At 42.9% G+C, this 11,651-nt stretch overlaps 1 protein-coding gene across 2 annotated transcripts in view; it reads right to left on the bottom strand.

Moving 5' to 3' along the window:
* Positions 1-7,660, bottom strand: part of doc2a (double C2-like domains, alpha) — a 55,558-nt gene extending 47,898 nt beyond the window's left edge. For both annotated transcript variants that reach the window (XM_064988822.1, XM_064988821.1), the window contains exon 1: positions 7,580-7,660. The gene's annotated coding sequence lies outside the window, so the exon portion shown is untranslated. The remainder of the gene's footprint in view (positions 1-7,579) is intronic.
* Between the last annotated feature and the right edge of the window lie 3,991 nt (positions 7,661-11,651).

Consider the following 11,651-nt stretch of genomic DNA (forward strand, 5'->3'; position numbering starts at 1 on the left):
TTGCACTGCACACCGCCCTATCCCACCTGGACAAGAGGAATACCTAGTGTGCCTATAGAAAGTCTACATCCCCTTGGATTTCTTCACATTTTATTGTGTTACAAAGTGGGATTCAAATGGATTTAGTTGATTTTGTCAACGATCTAAACAAAATACTCTGTAATGTCAAAGTGAGAGAAAAATCTTAACATTTAAAAAAAAGATGAATACAAAATAAAACAGTAATATATATATATATATATACTGTATACCTTGATAAGATAAGAATTCACCCCCCTGAGTCAATACATGTTAGAAAAGCCTGATTTATAGATGTGAGTCTTCTTGGGTAAGTCTCTTAAGAGCTTTGCACACCTGTATTGTGCAATGTTTGCCCATTGTTCTTTTCAAAATTCTTCAAGCTCTGTCAAGCTGTTGGGGATCATTGCTGGACAGCAATTGTCAAGTCTTGCCATAGATTTTCAAGCAGATTGAAGTCAAAACTGTAACTTGGCCATTCAGGAACATTCACTGTCTTCTTGGTGAGCAACACCAGTGTAGATGTGGCTTTGTGTTGTAGGTTATTGCCCAGCTGAAAGGGGAATTCCTCTCTTAGTGTCTGGTGCAAAGCAGACGGAAGCAGGTTTAACTCTAGGATGTTGCCTGTGCTTAGCTCCATCCCCTTTTGCTTCAATCTGGAAAAACTCCACAGTCTCTGCCAATGTCAAGCACACCCATACCATGATGCAGCCACCACCATGCTTGAAAATAAGGAGGCACTGACTCAGTGATGTGTTGTGTTGGATTGTCCCCAAACATAAGGCTTTGCATTTAGGCCAAAAAAATGTATTCCTTTGCCATGTTTTTTTGCAGTATTACTTTAGTGCCTTGTTGCATACATATGCATGTTTTGGAATATTCGTATTTTGTATATTTGTATTCTTGTTTTCACTCTCATTTAGGTCATTATTGTGGAGTCACTACAATGTTGTTGATCCATCCTCAGATTTCTCCCATCACAGCCATTGAGCTGTTTTAAAGTCACCAATGGCCTCACGGTGACATCCCTGAGCAGTGTCCTTCCTGTCCTGCAGCGCAGTTCAGAAAGACAACTGCATCTTTGATGTGTCAAGGTGGTTTAATACATCACCCACAGCATAATTATTAACTTGACCATGCGTTAAGATATATTCAATGTCTGCTTTGTTATCTACCAATCACTGCCCTTCTTTATGAGGCTTTCGAAAGGCTCCTTAGTCTTTGTAGTTGAATCTGGGCTTGAACTGCAATACTTGACTGATTGAAACCTTACAGGTAGATGTGTATATGGGGGACAGAGGAAGGGGTAGTCATTCAAAAACCATGTCAACCACTATTTTGTAACACAGAGTGAGTCCATGTAACTTTTTATGTGATTTGTTAAGCCACATTTGACTTCTGAGCTAATTTAGGTTTGCCTAAACAAAGGGGGTGAATACCTATGCAACAACTATATTTTAGTTATAATTTTAAAAAAAATGTAAATATCTGTAGAATTTTCTTTTCACTTTGACATTATATAGTATTTTGTGTAGATCATTGACAAAACTGTCTAATTAACCAGTTAATGATGTGGGCTAAATCAAGGTCACACGGAGTGTTTCTTTGTAGTCTTAAACAAATCTACTTTGAAGTAAAGTATATACCTCACAGACATGGTTATGGTTTTCTTTTTAAAGAAGACACCTGTACCATGTCAGATATACTGTAGAGTTGAGTTTGCATCTCAATATTACACTTTATAAACATCACAGAAGACTTAAATATAACAATACTGTTTGACATAGAAACAATAGATTTTCTGCATTTGAACAAAATAATCTTTATTCATTATGAAATTATGAAAAATATTAATAACACTCCACCCATGAGGCCGCTAAGTCATTTGACTGTAGCAAAGGGGTACATCTATTTCAATCCCACCATAGTGGCCTTTAAGCGTGTCCCTAAACTCGGGACCTTGGGTCTGAACTGCAACTGGATCCTAGATTTCCTGACGGGACGACCCCAGGTGGTGAGGGAAGGCAACAACACGTCCACCACACTGATCCTCAACACGGGGGCCCCCCAGGGGTGTGTGCTCAGTCCCCTCCTGTACTCCATGTTCACCCATGACTGCGTGGCCATGCACGACTTCAACTCAATCATCAAGTTTGGTGGCGACACAACAGAGGTAGGCCTGAACAACAACGACGAGACAGTGAGAAGGTTAGAGCTGTGACGGACTGGTGCCAGGAAAATAACCTCTCCCTCAACGTCAACAAAACAAAGGAGCTTATCATGGACTACAGGAGACAGAAGAGAGAGCATGCCCCCATCTACATCAATGTGGCTGCAGTGGATAGGGTCAAAAGCTCCCAATTCCTCGGCGTGCACATCACTGAGGACCTGAAACGGTCTCGCCACACTGACATCGTGGTGAAGAAGGTGCAACAGCACCTCTACAAACTCAGGCGGCGGAAGAAATTCAGCATGGCCCCATCGACCCACACAAACTTCTACAGATGCACCATTGAGAGCATTCTGTCGGGTTGCATCACGCCTGGTACGGCAACTGCTCCACCCTCAACCTCATGGCTCTCCAGAGGGTAGTGCGGGCAGCCCAACGCATCACTGGGGGCATGCTGCCAGCCCCCCAGGACACCTACAGCAGCAAGTGTCAAAGGAAGACCTAGAAGATCATTAAGGACCTCAGCCACCCGAGCCACGGACTGTACGGACTGTTCACTTGGCTATCGTCTGACAGATGGAGACAGTACAGGTGTATCAGAGTTAAGATCGAGAGAATAAAAAACTGCTTATATTACCAGGACATCAGACTGTTGAACAGCCATCACTAGCCATCTACCAGGTGATGCACACTCTCACTCGCAAACCACAGCCAACACTGCTGTCCCAAGCTATAGAGACATTGAACCACTGGCCACTTCTCATTCCACACTGTGTATTTAAATACTGTATCCCCAAAGTAGCTAATCATAATATTTCTACTACTATACATTGTACTTTAGTTACATTGTTTATACACAGCGAATATGATTTACAGTTTACATGCTCTTAGGTTGGAGTCAATAAAAATCATTTTTCAACCACTCCACACATTTCTTGTGAACAAACTATAGTTTTGGCAAGTCGGTTAGGACATCCACTTTGTGCATGACACAAGTAAGTTTTCCAAAGATTGCTTACAGACAGATTATTTCACTTATAATTCCCTGTATCACTATTCCAGTGGGTCAGAAGCTTACATACACGAAGTTGACTGTGCATTTAAACAGCTTAGAAAATTCCAGAAAATGATGTCATGGCTTTAGAATGTTCTGATAGGCTAATTGTCATCATTTGAGTCAATTGGAAGTGTACCTGTGGATGTACACTGCTCAAAAAATAAAGGGAACACTAAAATAACACATCCTAGATCTGAATGAATTAAATATTCTTATTAAATACTTATTTCTTTACATAGTTGAATGTGCTGACAACAAAATCACACAAAAATTATCAATGGAAATCAAATTTGTCAACCCATGGAGCTCTGGATTTGGAGTCACACTCAAAATTAAAGTGGAAAACCACACTACAGGCTGATCCAACTTTGATGTAATGTCCTTAAAACAAGTTAAAATGAGGCTCAATAGTGTGTGTGGCCTCCACGTGCCTGTATGACCTCCCTACAACGCCTGGGCATGCTCCTGATGAGGTGGCGGATGGTCTTCTGAGGGATCTCCTCCCAGACCTGGACTAAAGCATCCGCCAACTCCTAGACAGTCTGTGGTGCAACGTGGCGTTGGTGGATGGAGCGAGACATGATGTCCCAGATGTGCTCAATTGGATTCAGGTCTGGGGAACGGGCTGGCCAGTCCATAGCATCAATGCCTTCCTCTTGCAGGAACTGCTGACACACTCCAGCCACATGAGGTCTAGCATTGACTTGCATTAGGAGGAACCCAGGGACAACCGCACCAGCATATGGTCTCACAAGGGGTCTGAGGATCTCATCTCGGTAACTAATGGCAGCCAGGCTACCTCTGGCGAACACATGGAGGGCTGTGCGGTCCCCCAAAGAAATGCCACCCCACACCATGACTGACCCCCCACCAAACAGGTCATGCTGGAGGATGTTGCAGGCAGCAGAACGTTCTCTACAGCGTCTCCAGACTCTGTCACGTCTGTCACATGTGCTCAGTGTGAACCTGCTTTCATCTGTGACGAGCAAATGGCGCCAGTGGCGAATTTGCCAATCTTGGTGTTCTCTGTCAAGTGCCAAACATCCTGCACGGTGTTGGGCTGTAAGCACAATCCCCACCTGTGGACGCCGGGCCCTCATACCACCCTCATGGAGTCTGTTTCTGACCGTTTGAGCAGACACATGCACATTTGTGGCCTGCTGGAAGTCATTTTGCAGGGCTCAGGCAGTGCTCCTCCTGCTTCTCCTTGCACAAAGGCGGAGGTAGCAGTCCTGCTGCTGGGTTGTTGCCTTCCTATGGCCTCCTCTACGTCTCCTGATGTACTGGCCTGTCTCCTGGTAGCGCCTCCATGCTCTGGACACTACGCTGACAGAGACAGCAAATCTTCTTCCACAGCTCACATTGATGTTCCATCCTGGATGAGCTGCACTACCTGAGCCACTTGTGTGGGTTGTAGACTCCGTCTCATGCTACCACTAGAGTGAAAGCACCGCCAGCATTCAAAAGTGACCAAAATATCAGCCAGGAAGCATAGAAACTGAGAAGTGGTCACCACCTGCAGGTCACCACCTGCAGAACCACTCCTTTATTGGGGGTGTCTTGCTAATTGCCTATACTTTCCACCTGTTATCTATTCCATTTGCACAACAGCATGTGAAATTTATTGTCAATCAGTGTTGCTTCCTAAGTGGATAGTTTGATTTCACAGAAGTGTCATTGACTTGGAGTTACATTGTGTTGTTTAAGTGTTCCCTTTATTTTTTGAGCAGTGTATTTCAAGGCCTACCATCAAACTCAGTTCCTCTTTGCTTGACATCATGGGAAAATCTAAAGAAATCAGCCAATACCTCAGAAAATAATTGTAGACCTCCTTAAGTCTGGTTCGTTATCGGGAGCAATTTCCAAATGCCTAAATGTACCACGTTCATCTGTACAAACAATAGTATGCAAGTATATACACCATGGGACCACGCAGCCGTCACACCGCTCAGGAAGGAGACGTGTTCTATGAATGTACTGTGGTGCGAAAAGTGCAAATCAATCCCAGAACAACAGCAAATGACCTTGTGAAGATGTTGGAGGAAACAGGTACAAAAGTATTTATATCCACAGTAAAACGAGCCCTATATCAACATAACCTGAAAGGCTGCTCAGCAAGGAAGAAGCCCCAGCTCCAAAACCGCCATAAAAAAAGCCAGACTACTGTTTGCAACTGCACATGTGGACAAACATCGTACTTTTTGGAGAAATATTGTCTGGTCTGATGAAACAAAAATAGAACTGTTTGGCCACAATGACCATCGTTATGTTTGGAGGAAAAAGGGGGAGGCTTGCAAGCCGAAGAACACCATCCCAACTGGGAAGCACGGGGGTGGCAGCATCATGTTGTGGGGGTGCTTTGCTGCAGTAGGGACTGATGCACTTCTCAAAAATAGATGGCATCATGAGGTAGGAAAATGATGTGGATATATTAAAGCAACATCTCAAGACATCAGTCAGGAAGTTAAAGCTTGGTCGCAAATGGGTCTTCCAAATGGACAATAACCCCAAGCATTCTCCCAAAGTTGTGGGAAAATGGCTTAAGGACAACAAAGTCAAGTATTTGGAGTGGTCATCACAAAGCCCTGACCTCAATCCTATAGAAAATTTGTGGCCAGAACTGAAAAAGTGTGTGCTAGCAAGGAGGCCTACAAACCTGATTCAGTTACACCAGCTCTGTCAGGAGGAATTGGCCAGAATTCACCCAACTTATTATGGGAAGCTTGTGGAAGGCTACCCGAAACGTTTGACTCAAGTTAAACAATTTAAAGGCAATGCTACCAAATACTAATTGAGTGTATGTAAACTCTTACCCACTGGGAATGTGGCTGAAATAAATAATTCTCTCTTCTATTATTCTGACATTTCACATTCTTAAAATAAAGCGGTTATTCTAATTGACCTAAAACAGGGAATTTTTACTGGGATTAAATGTCAGGAATTGTGAAAAACTGAGTTCAAATGTATTTGGCTAAGGTGTATGTAAACTTCCGACTTCAACTGTATATACCTTCATCATGTTGCAATAAATATTAGTTAAAGCTTGGTCGCAAATCGGTCTTCCAAATGGACCATGCATACTTCCAAGGTTGTGGCAAAATGGCTTAAGGACAACAAATTCAAGGTATTGGAGTGGCCATCACAAAGCCCTGACTTCAATCCTATAGAAAATTTGTGGGCAGACCTGAAAAAGCATGTCCGGGCAAGGAGGCCTACAAACCTGACTCAGTTACACCAGCTCTCATTCAGGAGGAATGGGCCAAAATTCACCCAACGTATTGTGGGAAGACTACCCGAAATGTTTGTCCCAAGTTAAACAATTTAAAGGCAATGCTACACAATACTAATTGAGTGTATGTACACTTCTGACCCACTGGGAATGTGATGGAAGAAATAAAAGCTGAAATAAATCATTCTCTCTACTATTATTCTGACATTTCACATTCTTCAAATAAAGTGGTGATCCTAACTGACCTAAGACAGGGAGTTTTTACTAGGATTAAATGTCAGGAAATGTGAAAAACTGAGTTTAAATGTATTTGGCTAAGGTGTATTTAAACTTCCGACTTCAACTGTATGTACTGGATTCTTGACCTAGCTCACTGTAATATATCTACATCTGTGCATATCATTTTTAGCTGATCTTTGATTACTGATACAGTGCTACTTGGATTCTTAATCAGATTCTTCCCACTGGGAAGAACGTTTAAATTTGGCCTTACGTTTAAATTTGGACATGTTATTGCACTGTTTCGAGTTAGTAACAGAAGCATTTTGCTGCACCTACTATAACACCTGCTAAACTGTGTATGCGACCAATACACTTTGATTTGACTTTAAATGAATACTTTAACCCTGCAGGGTCAGGTTTACTCTGAGTACATAAACGGGACTGGCTGATCAGCCGGACTCCTGAGACAGCAGGTGTTAACATCATGATACAGTACACCTATGGGATACAGGGACAGAGAGAGAGAGAGAGACAGAGACAGAGAGACAGAGAGACAGAGCGAGACAGAGAGAGACAGAGAGAGAGAGACAGAGAGAGAGAGAGGGAGAGAGAGAGACAGAGAGACAGAGAGAGAGAGACAGAGAGAGACAGAGAGAGACAGAGAGACAGAGAGAGAGAGAGAGAGAGAGAGACAGAGAGAGAGAGAGAGAGAGAGAGAGCGCAAGCAGATGAGCCAGTTATCGCGAAAGAAGTGATGGATTACATACAAATATATAAAAGGAGACTGTAAGAAATGAATCTAACCAAATACAATGCAGTAACACAACAGAAGAAGGTATGAAGTTGATAACAGACAACAACAAAAAAGGAAAGTAAATCTTACCTCTGATTGCGAGAGTGTGAAAGCTTCCCTCATAAACAAGTGTATCTCAATGCACGGGGGTCTGAACTAACAGGTGGTGAGAGAGAAACCGAGGGAGAGAGATAGAAACCAAGGGAGAGAGAGAGAGAGGGAGGGAGAGAGAGAGGAGGGGAAAGGATAGCTGGTTGGAGTGGGAGAGAGGAGAGATTGGGAGGAGTGAGTATTTAACATTCAATAAAGAAATCTACAGTGTTACAGATAGAGTTACGGAAAGAGAGGAAGACGAGTGGTGAGGCAGGAGTGTGTATGTGTGTGTGTGTGAGTGTTGGAGGGGAGGATTGGGTTGCGAAAATATTGCTTGCAGTGAGTTATCTGTATAATGATAATATTACGACTTTTCCCCCCTCCCTCTCTCCTCTCCTCTCTCCGTCATTCGATCTCTAGGCTTTCTCTGCATTTTGTCAGTCTCTCCTCTCTGCCCTCCTCTCTCCTCCTCTCCATTCCTCTTCTCTTCACTGTGCAGTTACATTATTTGTGTGCAATATCCTCTTGGCCCGCCTGCATTAATCTTCAATGTCAACAGTAATGAACCTTTGTGTTTAATCACAGTGCATGTATTGGGATGTACTCTCTCTCTCTCTCTCTCTCTCTCCCTCTCTCTATTCCTTTCTCATTCTTCCTTTCTCTCGTCTTCTCTCCTCGCTTCTCTTATCTTATCTTGTCCCTCTCTCTCTCCTCTTCTCCACTCTCTCTTCATCATGGGATGATTGCAGTGGTAGAACAGAGCTTAATGCGACACGCTGCCAGCTACCGCATCTGTCTCTCTGTCTCTGTATAATTTGTGTCTAATGATGCCTAATGATACATGCGTGCACATTACTCTCACACACATGTTGATCTACAAAAGCATGTGCAAACACACACACACACACACACACACACACACACACACACACACACACACACACACACACACACACACACACACACACAGATAATAACAGAGGGTTTTCTTCTCAGGAAGGGTGTAACTGATCAGATCATAAATTTTCCCTCTTGTCTTGCCTTTACCTCTCCTTCTCGCCATATTTCTCCCTCTGCTCCCTCTCTCTTTATTTTCACTCCCTCTCTCTCTCTCCTCTTTCTCTCTCTCCTCTTTCTCTCTCTCCTCTTTCCTCCTCCCCCCCTTTCTCTTCTCTCTCTCTTCACATCTCTCTCTCTCTCTCTCTCTCTCTCTCTCTCTCTCTCTTCTCTCTCTCTCTCTCTCTCTCTCTCTCTCTCTCTCTCTCTCTTCACATCTCTCTCTCTCTCTCTCTCTCTCTCTCTCTCTCTCTCTCTCTCTCTCGTCTTCTTCTGGTAAGTGTGTGGACAGACAGCACAGATATGTGTCCCTTGGGTGAGGGATCCCGACTGTTTCCCTTCGTAAAAAATTCCTCCCCCCCAAAAAAAAATCACCCCTCAACTCTAATATCTTCTCTCTGAATCCCCCTCTCTTTCTTTCTCTCTCTTCCCCGGTCTCTTTCTCCCTCTCTCTTTCTCTCTTCCTCCCACACACGCTCCCTCCTTTCTTCCCCTCCCTGCGCACCAAAGGGATTGTATCAGGGTTCCTGGGGTGCTGCTTTTTGTTTTTTGATCTTCAGCCACTCTCCTCCATTCTGTTCCCTGTCTCTCTCTTCACCTCTCTCTCCCTCTGATCTGGAGAGCCATGTAATACGCACCAGTTTTATTAAAACGTGAGGCCATGTTGGTTTTTCTCTTATAAAACCCAAAGGTGACACATTGTTTGCTGTCTTATTGATAAGCCAGCTGCAAGATTCAGCTTCAGCACAACAGCCTCTCCTCTCAGCTACAGTGGCTTCGACTAGGAACCATTTCTCGGTGTGTGTGTGTGTGTGTGTGTGTGTGTGTGTGTGTGTGTGTGTGTGTGTGTGTGTGTGTGTGTGTGTGTGTGTGTGTGTGTGTGTGTGTGTGTGCATGCATGCGTGCTTATGTCTGTGTTCGTGTCTGAATACTGTTATTGAAGAAACAACAATCCAATTCACAAGCACAGAGCTTTGTCTTTGATTAAATCCATTGATGCTTTACACTGCCACATTTGGTGACTTCTTTTGTTTTTGTATCACTTCATTAAAGTGATAATGCCCTCAAAGCCGGTGTTTGGTGGATATACTGGCACGGGTGTTGTTAGGCCCGAGACGAAGACAAGCCAATGTATCCTCCAAACACCGGCTTCGAGGGCATTATCACTTTTATGCAACGGGTTACCAACATATTCAAATAGTGATTGACATATTTCCATTAAAAATGTTGATGAATTCATTCATACTACTTCCACAATATATAGTCCCTCAACAAATCTACGGTTGCTACCCAAGCCGGTTCGTTCTAATGGTTCGGTTGCCAGAAACGCAAGCCTGTCGTTCAGTCTTTTTGTTCGGTATCTACAGATGCAACCCAGTGGTTCAGTCTTTTTGTTCTGTATCTACAGATGCAACCCAGTCGTTCGTTCTAAATGTTTAATTGCCATACTGGCTGGCAATGTTCTTATCCCTTACTTGCTAGCCAACTACGGCTAACTTACAGTCACGTCAAACAGTGCAGAAAGAATAGCAACAGTAGCTGCATTTGTTTCAGCTGTTTTCTAGTGACATTTATTTGGATACATCCATAACAATAAGCTAATGAGGAACGATTTCACCTATAAAATGTGCTCTCTCGTCAGGACATTGTTGTTCAGAGGAGCTAGCCAACAACACAGCTAACACAATCACTTCAAACTGAAGCTGGAAAGACTGCAAACGAGCTGCATTTTGTTACATGTTACCTTTTTTTTCAATTGACATTTCTTTGTATATATCCATAAAAATGATGCTAGCTGATTCATGATTTCAACTGGCTGAGAAACGTTGCCTGCTTCTCTTTCGTCCCGACTCCTGACCTCTACAGTTCACGTTCATTACTACGGGACAGTTAGAGACAGTCAGAGACAGACTGCAAGGTTTATACAAATCTCCGCTGTTGAAAGCAAAATGTTAGTCTAAAAGAAATGTGAGATAATGTCTAGATGCTTATTATCGTGGAGATAAAGTTTATAACTTCCTTGCCTGGGCTGATGATACAGTGGATTGCGCAGTCAGATGGAACAGAGTAAATAGGCATTTTAACATCAAATGTCAATAGGCATTTTAAAGTTATTCAAAAACTCAATCATGGACACTCTTACTGACAGTTGTGGCTGCTTTCCATTATGTATTGTTGCCTCTACCTTCTTGCCCTTTGTGCTGTTGTCTGTGCCCTATAATGTTTGTACCCTGTGCTGCTACCATGTTGTTGTCATGTTGTGCTGATACCATGCTGTGTTGTCATGTGCTGCTGCCATGCTATGGTGTTGTTTTATGTCTCTCTTTATGTAGTGTTGTGTTGTCTCTCTTGTTGTGATGTGTGTTTTGTCCTAGATTTTTATTGAATTTTTATTTTATTTTTAATTCCAGCTGTCACATTCGTTGAATGGAGGAGACCAAGGCGCAGCGTGATGTGAATACATTCTTCTATTTATTAACGAAGAAACACTAAACAAACTATACAAAAACAACAAACTAACATGACGCTATATATAAACAAGTGCAGACACAGGCAGCTAACCATAGACAATAACCCACGAAATACCCAAGGAATATGGCTGCCTAAATATGATTCCCATTCAGAGACAACGATAAACAGCTGCCTCTAATTGAGAACCAATCTAGTAAAACCATAGACATATATAACACCTAGACGAGTAAACACCCATAGACATACAAAACCCATAGACAGGAACAAAGACATCCCCCATGTCACACCCTGACCTAACCAAAAATAATAAAGAAAACAAAGAGTACTAAGGTCAGGGCGTGACACCAGCCCCCGTCCCCGCAGAAGGCCTTTTGCCTTTTGGTAGGCCGTCATTATAAATAAGAATTTGTTCTTAAATGACTTGCCAAGTTAAATAAAGGTTAAATAAAAAATAAAAGATTTAGCCAGTGGTAACTTGTGGAATAGACACCGGCTGGAATGCGCTTTAAATCAATCAGCATTCAGGATTAGACCCAGCCCT

Source organism: Oncorhynchus masou, chromosome 15 (assembly GCF_036934945.1).
Source record: "Oncorhynchus masou masou isolate Uvic2021 chromosome 15, UVic_Omas_1.1, whole genome shotgun sequence".
Lineage (NCBI taxonomy): Eukaryota > Metazoa > Chordata > Actinopteri > Salmoniformes > Salmonidae > Oncorhynchus > Oncorhynchus masou.